The 9853-nt window shown below is 45.7% G+C and overlaps 1 protein-coding gene across 2 annotated transcripts in view; it reads left to right on the top strand.

The window, feature by feature from the left end:
• The first annotated feature begins 1561 nt into the window (after positions 1 to 1561).
• OSBPL10 (oxysterol binding protein like 10) overlaps positions 1562 to 9853 on the top strand; it is a 2898140-nt gene continuing 2889848 nt past the window's right edge. For both annotated transcript variants that reach the window (XM_069648807.1, XM_069648805.1), the window contains exon 1: positions 1562 to 2556. The gene's annotated coding sequence lies outside the window, so the exon portion shown is untranslated. The remainder of the gene's footprint in view (positions 2557 to 9853) is intronic.

Here is a 9853-nt window from a genome sequence, read left to right as displayed (position 1 = left end):
GTTCGACCTTCACACTTGGAGATGAGCCCAGCTGACCCATGTGCCAGCCGATCAACCCAGACACAGCAGCCAATCGCAGCCCAACATTACCTTTACCATATGCTGCGCCATGTGGGCCTACCAATTGAAACAGTTATTTCCTACTGTATGTAGTGACATCACTTGTGACGTTATTTTGGTTCATAATGTGCTGTCTGTATTGTTTAGCAGAGCGCTCTCTGGAAGCGGAGTTCTCTGCTTGCATTTCATATCTTATATACATTTGTTTCACTTGCAATTACTCTCTTGGCCTCATTCCCTAGTGGGGTGTGTTCTTTATTTTGGTCTATTCGTTATACGTCTTCGGCAGCACATATACTAAAATTGGATATACGTGCATGTTGGGTAGTAACCTTCAGGAGGTACAACCATAATGTGGACTCTAAGAACTACCCCTCCGATACAACAGAATTTCATATAACAGCTCCACCAATGGACAATTATCTGAAACACAATCCAACCATAAAACTAAATTAAATGCTGAAACATCTGTACTATTAAACTACACATGGCATAAACAGTACCTTGATACATAAAGACCCATTCAGCAATGTGTTGCCTATTTGTGAAATTGCAACTAGATAGTCTTCACTGCATAGCACTAGTTGGGAGATGGAAGGGGTTCATCCATTTTCTTTGCTTCCTCATTTGTGAAGTCCCAGTAAATAGTGATTGCATTCTTGTTTTTGTTTCACCTGTAGACTTTTGAAAGCTAGGTGCTTGAAGCACCAGTTGAGAGAAAATGGAAGTCCAGGTTTTAGATGAGGCATTGGTCTCGACTATGTCATAAATAGTGCAAATAAAACAGAGACCATATTGTTCAAGACCCACACTATCGGCCTAACTGTGCATGGTAACTGGAGATATTATATGGTGAAAGCCGTGTTGCCTAGACTTGTAAAATATGTATTCGCCATGAAATTTCCAGTAAGAAGGTGACTGACATTAAGATGCCCAGCACACAGACATCTGCCTTGAATTAATCAAGTTGAAAGGTTATGAACAAAATGCACACCAAGAGACTTTTGCTTTGGAAATGGGGTAATGTGAAAGGGAATGAATATTAAGGTAATCTGTCATCTCTGCCCTCAAGTAGAGAACAGCACACCAATGAAATAAATGCATTTAACATGAAGGAAAATTAACTAAAACGTCACAAAATGACATTGGTGCCGCAGAACCAAAGCTGATTGGCCTGAACTTTGTATATGTAATAGCCAGAAGGAATATGTATCAGGTTCTGTAATACATATGAATGTCGCCATGTTTTAATTTGTCAGAATATGATACCAAACGCGTACAATTTTCAAATTTCAATATACAATATTTATTGCTGTCTCTAAATGTTCAACCATGAATTTCAGATCTTGAAAATATAAGTTATATCCTTCTGCTACGTGGTAATATATAGTTATGCCCAAAAATGAAATTGCCTTGTTGTTTACAAAGAAAACATTTTCCCTCCCACCACGAGTCTGGAAAACCACTCCTCTGTGACATGGAATGGGAGGGTTTGGGAGGGGGCGCTAGAGGCCCGTCCAAAATGGCGACGTCCCTGTGAACTCCCAGCACACACCCAAATGAATCCTGTCTAATCGTGGCATCCCTGACGAGTATCACTCAATATTTGCAGGTGCAACATCTGAACCTTCCAAGATTGACCCTGCGGTCGAAAGAACAGCGAAAAACGGAGCTGTCCCCTTCAAAATCGCGCCCTGGGAGTGGGCCGCACCAGCCAGGCTCATAATACGCAGAACGGCGCCACGCGTGAGGTGACGGCCATGGCACGGCGTGACGGGAGAAATTGCAGCCTGGGAACGGGAGGCACCCGAGAATGAAAAGCAACGCAGCGGTACGCGGAGCAAGAGCCCCCGAGACCCGCAACCAGCACTGACAGCGGCCGGAGCCGCTTGCCCCTCCCCCGCGCTGAGTCGCACACGTCCCGGTGCTCTGCACCGCGCGGGATGAGGTGGGGCAGCGGCTGAAACACCCTTGCGTCCTGGCAGAGGAGACGGAGCAGTCCGCCCCCCTTTGGGACGAAACGAAGCCGGAGCCAACAACAACCGCAAGTGAAGAGGTGAGGAGAGAGAGGTGAAGCGGGGGTGGTGAGGACGCAGGCTGGCGTATGGTGAGGAGGGCAACAATCACTACCACCAACAGGCGGCATCCACGTAAAAACACCTGATAAAGGGGCCACAAACAAGGGGTACCTTGCAAGTCGGCCAGAGGCACGTCCCCAGCGGACACCCTCCCAAAGTCACCGGACCCACTCTCCCCAGCAATGGGAGCGTCCCGCCTCCCCGGACGCACTAGAGGCGCATCGCCCATCTGAAATATATACCGCCTATTTCAGACTTATAAACCCGTACTACACGCGCAACAAACCTCCCGTGAACAACGCCCCTCCCTGGCGCCAAGCCCTAACGAGAAAGGGAACAACGGCGCAGTCTTCAATCACAGGGTCTGCACCGGCCCTCCCATACTATGCCAATGCAACAGGACCACAATCAGTGACAGGTGGGCAACGCTCTGCTTTACTCTCACCATTTAGAAAACAGCCTTGCCGTCTGTCCGCATGAAAGGTGAACTCACTCTATCTGTGATCAGCAATTCCTACAAACCGGAGTGCTCGGCCTCGCCCTCACATAGTGCGGTCTCTAATAATATTCAGGAGGCAAACTTCACCTGGGCCACCATGGGCAAAACTGATAAATCCCAAAGGAAACTTAACTTCGATGCAGGCCCTGCGCCCAAGGCTTCCAGAGCGGAGAACCACCCAGAATCCCCATCAAACCTCCAAGAAGAAGAGAATCCACAACAACCTGACATCCAAAAAATACTAATGGACTTGAAAGCCGGAATAGGCGGTCTAGACTACAAGATGGACACACTATCGTCCAAAGTAGACCTTCGTCAACACTGTCTCGACAAACACAGCGACAGACTGGGCAACGTCGAGCAGAGAGTCTCAGATCTCGACGATGGAACGTCCTCACTCACAAGAGTCACTACACTAGAAGGTCAAATGAAAGCAGTTCTGGCTAAAAATGAGGACCTAGAAGGGTGCTCCAGACGGAACAACATAAGGGTGATTGGAATTAGAGAACAGCAGTTACAAACCAAGATGGAGGAACATATCGAAAAATTATGCACAGAACTATTTGGACCTAATGAGCTGTCCCAGCAGTTTGTAGTGGAGAGAGCCCGCAGGATCCCGTCCACCAGATCCATCCCAGGCGCACCACCGAGGCCGATCATAGCCAACTGCTAAATTTTAAGTACAGAGATAAGATCTTGAGGCTAGCAAGGGAGAAAGGCAGATTCCAGTACGATGGCGATGAAATTCAATTCTTTCCGGACTTTTACCCGTCAGTACAAGCTCAGTGAAAGTCTTTCACCTATGTTCAGCACAGACTCTGGGATAACCAAATCCCCTATTCGATGCTCTGCCAAGCAAAACTCTGCATTCAATATGATGTGGGTACACATTTCTTCACTACACCCGACGAGGCCACACTGTTCATGGACAGACAAGGGTTCAAATCAGCCAATCAAAACGCCGGACCATCGAGGAAGGAAAGAGGGGGTAGAATTCCTACCTGAAGAATAAATGAAACACCGATGCTCACCTAAACTTGCCGTCGGTATTGGGAATGAGAGCCGACTCTTGGAGGGACACCCGTGCCCCATGCACAGCATGTTTCTAGTTTAAGTTGGGGGGGGTTCCCGATGGACAAGTTGGGGGTTGTCCGCGCAATGGGAAAATTTCTAATGTTGTCATTCAAGACGTGCGTTGCCCGACGTCGCCCGGCCGCTGCCCCGGATCTTCCACCCTTAAAAGCTCCTCATACTCACAAAGACTCTGAGATGATATTAGGAATGCTATCAAAAAAAGTCAAAGATGCAAGAGTCACAGGAGGCCTGTCACGATCCCTCACTGCGGGCACCCAATAACACATTACCGTGAAGATTCTGGGTAGCTTCATGGAATATTAGAGGGGGCAACAACCCAGCCAAGACAAGGCAGGTCCTGCAACTCCTCAGACGACATAGGATAGAGGTGGCAATGATCCAAGAGACACACCTCCTGCCTCAGAACGAACACCGCAGGGCACGCAACTAGGGCTGTCACCGTTACTTTGCATTGTATTCATCCTACGCCAGAGGAGTATCAATCCTCATCCACTCATCTCTAAGCTTTCGCCTGATTAAAGCTGAAAAAGACGGGGAAGGGAGAACCCTCATGGAACAGGACGCGGTGGCAGGAGAGGAAATTTTCTTTGTCAACTCCTATGCCCCTAACACCGACAGAGCGAATAATTTTGATTGGGTGCAATCTCGACTGGCACAAGTGGGCAATGCAACCATAATCTGGGGTGGTGATCTGAACACCCACCTCGATCCTCAGAAAGACAGGACACACTCAACAACAACAAACCCATCCAAGGCCAGCCTACAGGTGCAAGAAATCTGCAAAGCAGTCCACTTAATAGACATATGGAGACACCAAAACTGGGAAGACAGGGATTACTTATTCCGCTCCAGCGTCCACAACTCGAGCTCACGCATTGATTACGTACTGGTCTCATCCCACAGCAAGTGGCAATGGGGCCCATGCCAGATACTTCCCAAAGTATAGGGAACCCCTAAATGACCCCATATCACTTGAAGAGATTCACGACGCAATAAAGAGCCTACCCTCATCCAAAGCCCCCGGTCCTGACAAGTTAATAGGTGAATTCTATACATTTTCTGCCCCCACCATAGCCCACCTCCTTCTAAAAGTATATGAGGAAGCAAGTGAGTCTGGCATTCTCCCCCAAACCCTAAGAGAAGCCAATGTAATGCTATTGCATAAAAAAGATAAACCCCCGAAGATTGCAAATCCTACCGCCCAATCTCTCTAATTAATCTTGATAATAAAATCCTCGCAAAAATGTTAGCGAATAGACTACTTCCACTAATGCCTACACTAATACTCGCAGCTCAAGCGGGATTCGTACCCGGATGTAACACTACGTTCGGAATACGCAGAATGTTCGGGGTGATAGCAGCTCTGGATCCCGACCAGCAGACAATAGCGGTGCTTTTAGATGCTGAAAAAGCTTTTGACTCTGTTGAGTGGCCCTTTATGTTCGCCGTACTGCAGCAACATGAGCTCCGGAAACAATACATCAAACTTATCGCCCTCCTTTATAATCAACCCCAATCTGCGATAACCCTAGGAACAACAAAATCTGCATATATAAACCTCCAACGCGGCACCAGACAGGGATGCCCACTATCCGCCCTGATCTTTGCATTAGTTAAATATTGGCCCCCATAAACTGGTAATATCCATATATGCCGACGATATTGTCCTGTTCATTGAAAACCTGAGCAAAAATCTCAACCCCGTCATGCGAGAGGTCATAAAGTTTGGGACGGTGTCGGGGCTTAAAATCAAACACGCCAAATCTATTGTCTTTCCCTTGAACACCAACACCAGTCCCTTCGTAGACGACTTTAACTTTAAATGGGAAACCGCAAATGTCCGATACCTGGGGATCCAGATGTCCCTGAATCACCATGAAATATTCAGAGACAATTACGAAAGCACTCTCAAGGCACTACGCGAGAAGGTGAATAGGTGGAAATTGCTTCCTCTGACCTTGTGGGGGAGAGTATCGCTGGTGAAAATGGTAATTCTCCCTAAACTCCTATATCTGTTTGCCAACATCTCCATCTATTGTCCCGACACTTCCGGGGGACCGTGAGGAGCTTAGTACTAGATCTTGTCTGGGCGGGCAAACCAGCGAGGGTAGCACACTCATCACTCACGCTTCCTGTGTCGAGGGGTGGCCTTGCTCTCCCCAATGTCGAAAAATACTACTGGGCTGCCCAAGCCCAATATCTCAGCCACTGGTACTCAACGCAGTTCATAAGACCACATGTGCAGATCGAACGTGCCCTTGCCTCAACAAATCTGTTGAGAGCCGTGATTATCAGCAAGCAGACAGTACCATACACAATGCTAAATGTCGTGCAGTCCACTTATTTCATCTGGCGGAAAATGGCCGATAAGTTTAAAGTGCAGACGAGATACTCGCCCCTCCTCCCCATTAAATTTATTGCAGGGATACCCCTTACCGCTGAAAAAGTATTCCTCAATTGGGCAGACAAATGCAAAATTAGCACGCTGGGCGACCTCTTCGACCATGGAACCTTCATGACGCCCCAATAGGTGAAAGAGAAAGGAAGTACCACCTCCCTAGATATATTTATATACTTTTGGCTCTGATACACTTGCAAGATCTCATCCCCCTGTTCCCACAGGAACCACCAACCTGGCAGCTGCTACATGGTGTGATACAGGCACAGGGTGATGGGAAATTGGTATCATCAATATACAGATCTCTTATAACAGACATGTCACCATTGAACTCCAAGACAAAAGAGAGGTGGGAGAAAGCATTGCAAACATCTATCCCAGACGATGAGTGGAATTACATACTACGACAAATACAAAAAGTAGCACTAAACTCGCGATTCAAGCAGATCCACTTCAATTTCCTGCACCAAAACTACACACCCCAAAAAAGGAACAAGCACCACCCTGAACTAAATGCCACATGTGACAGATGCGGTGCACAGGCAGCCGACTTTGTACACCTGGCTTGGAGTTGCCCACCTATAGCCAAATTTTGGTCAGAAGCACTCCCTGAAATCGAAGCGATAATCGGCGAAGAGATTAAATCAGATCCAATCATAACACTACTGGGGATGACGAAAATCCTGGCACAACTGATGAGGAAACTAGCAAATATACTGCTGGTGCTGGCACGAAGAAGAATAGCCATGGCATGGGGCCGGGAACCAGCTCCGACGTTGACCAACTGGAGGAAGGACATACTCTACTGTCAGGAAGTGGAAACAGAATTCATAAGAACACTGCCACTACACGTGAGGCCCCCAGATATATGGGGCCCTTACATACTATATCTGCTCTCCACTGCTGACTCCCCCACAGTTTTGCCAATTCCTACACAAACTGGAACCAGTGGGAACTAAGGGCGGGTATCAACACACCATCTAAGAGGACTAAGGGTCGACAAATCAGTATAACAGTGGGGCTGGGAGGGCGGGGAGCGGCGGGGCGGGGGCGGCGGGGAGCGGGCAATGATGCAAGTTACACAGCCTAGTTTGTTTTGTTGTATTTTGAAAATGCAAAAATAAAGTTTTTAAAAAAATGGGTGGGGTTAGAGTGAGATATAATGGCATGTACATAAGACAAGTGGGATTATGAAATATTGGTGGGAGAATGAACTGGAGATTGGAGAACAGAAGGTCTAACTTTACCCAGAGGGCCAACCTGTCCATTGAGAGAAGGAGGCCAAAACAACCCATAGAAGGAAGACAAGTCTTCACTTAGGTATTGATTTCCAAAAAAGCAACCTGAACTGAGGGTTTTGCCGAGGGAAAGATGTCCGGCTGACTGGGTTTCCTGCTGGTTCTCCCAAAACCAGAAGTTACACCTGGAAAGGTAAATCCATCCCCAAATATTCTAATTTGATCAGGTTAAGATCTGGGAAGATAAAATGACTAGGACTACAAGGGGATGCACTTTGAAAACAGGGATACAGTTGCTAATATCCCGATGTTCTCTGTTCCTTATAAATATCAAATACAACATGAGATATTTTTCTTAAAGCCGTAATTGACTTTGAATTGAAAAATGAAATTGAATGCATTTAGTGCCACTTTTATGCAGAATAGTTCATGTAAAAGTAGATTCATCTCAAGTAGAAGTATTGGTTTAAACCAGTGTTGAGTTGCATTGGGCAGTGGTGTAAATTCATAATGCTAATGCAGGCGGGGAAAGCCATAGTTTTAGATCAGATGTTTGCATAAAGACAGGCATGCTGAAATAATTAATTGTATTCATTAAGAGCTGTGCGAAGTGCAAATCCTCTGCATTCTCTTGTCTTTCAATGCATATGCAGAGTCGGGTACAATGTGGGAGACAAGGGGGTCGTCAACTATGTATTTGTTAATGGAAAATAGTACATCTACAGCCTGGAAATATAAAAAGACTGAAGGCATTATACTCTGGCCCCTTTGAAACTGGGCATGCATCTAGATTGAAAGGAATACATATATATATATATACACACACACACCCACACACACTTCAGCGTAGTGTGATTAAATTACTAAAAAGCCATTTCAAATTCCAACTTCTAGGAACTTAAGTATGCAAGCCTTTGTTTAATACACATGGCTTACACATAATCCCCAGATCTATGAATTCACACTTGTATAGAAGAGTTAAGAGAATAGAATTGATCAGAATTTAAGCAGTTTTTCTCTGACAACATACTTGTCTTGATGCTGGTGAATAACAAGTATTTGGCAAAAAGGATTGATAAAGGTCTGTAGATACCATACTTGTCTTGATGCTGGAGAAAAGCAAGTGCCAAGAGATTGCTCAAATAGAAACATGCATACCCTTGTATCTTGTGAAAAAGTAATCTGTGTAGACAGACAAAGGAAAAAACAATACAAATAAACAGTAGGTTAGTATTTGTAGAATCTAATGTATATGGAATATATAGTCATGGTTTGAAAGTAGATGCGTTTGTGGACTTATAATAGTGATATTCATGTAGGCAGGTAAAATGGTGTTTTGTTTAAGTTGGATACATACAATATTGTTGTGGTCTCCAGAGTAAAGCTGGAGACCCATCTAGTTGAAACTATCTTCTTCTTTTAAATACACTTTCTTTTTTCACTACCTCTTTGCCCTGAATTTTGAGGTGGGATGGTCTAAATGGGAGAATTAGTTTGGTGTATCAGGTCTGCATGAGCCAATACCAAATAAATATAAAAATACTCACCAGGAGTAACCTTCAAGGTAGAGGGGAATGGTACAGGGAACGCACATTGTTTATTTTTGAACATACCTGTAAGAATAAAAGTTGAACACATCCACTTATCTACAGTCTCACTTGACTCATTGATAAAACCATCTCAAGTGGTGTAATTGTGTGATAGTTAAGGGTGCAATACAGAGACCACCCATAGGACTAACACACAGATAGGGATAAGTAGCAACAGTCCAGCACATCACCCGGTGGGTTGCTCTAGAAAATGCCCAGGTTCAAAGGGATGAACCCACATTGCCTAGACCAGTGTTCTCCACTAAATATGCAGTACCAAAACACTTGGCATCCAGGCGCCAAAACACAGAAGATTATCCCTGCATACCAAAGTGATGTTGAGAAGAAAATGGAGGAGTCGGGTTGGCAGGAGGAAGTAGATTGGTTAGACATCAAAGAGGGAGAAAGGATTTAGACATCTGAAGAGGACTACTGAAGTGAATGCTAAGAGGAGGAGCCGACGGTCTGTAGTGCAAATCCTACCATACCCACTGGAAACAAGTGGGACGAAAGATCGCTAAGAAAGGAGACAGAGGGAGGAAGCTAAGGATGATTTCATAGCCAAGCTCATCATAGGTCGAGCAAGGGTGGCCTAGCACAAGGGAAAGAAGGCTGCTCGATGTGAGGAGAATATCTGAGCCACAGATGCATACTTCAATCTTTTGGTGGGGAAGGAAAATTGCCACAAGCCTGCCACATGAGTATGAAGACCAGGATCACAGGGGACTGCAGAGACCCAGTCGAGATCAACCTGATTCTTGAAGGCAAGCAAGAGCAGGTCAGATCCCAGACACTGGAGTCTGTTCAATCAAGGGCAAATGTTGGGCTACCAACTTCATTCAGCTTCCTGATCAAAGAGAAATCACCACAAGATGATGAGCAGATATTCAACCTGA

The sequence above is a fragment of the Ambystoma mexicanum genome, chromosome 2q, assembly GCF_040938575.1.
Source record: "Ambystoma mexicanum isolate Mex_15411 chromosome 2q, UKY_AmexF1_1, whole genome shotgun sequence".
Classification (NCBI taxonomy): Eukaryota; Metazoa; Chordata; class Amphibia; order Caudata; family Ambystomatidae; genus Ambystoma; species Ambystoma mexicanum.
This window is presented reverse-complemented; position numbering and strand designations above follow the sequence as displayed.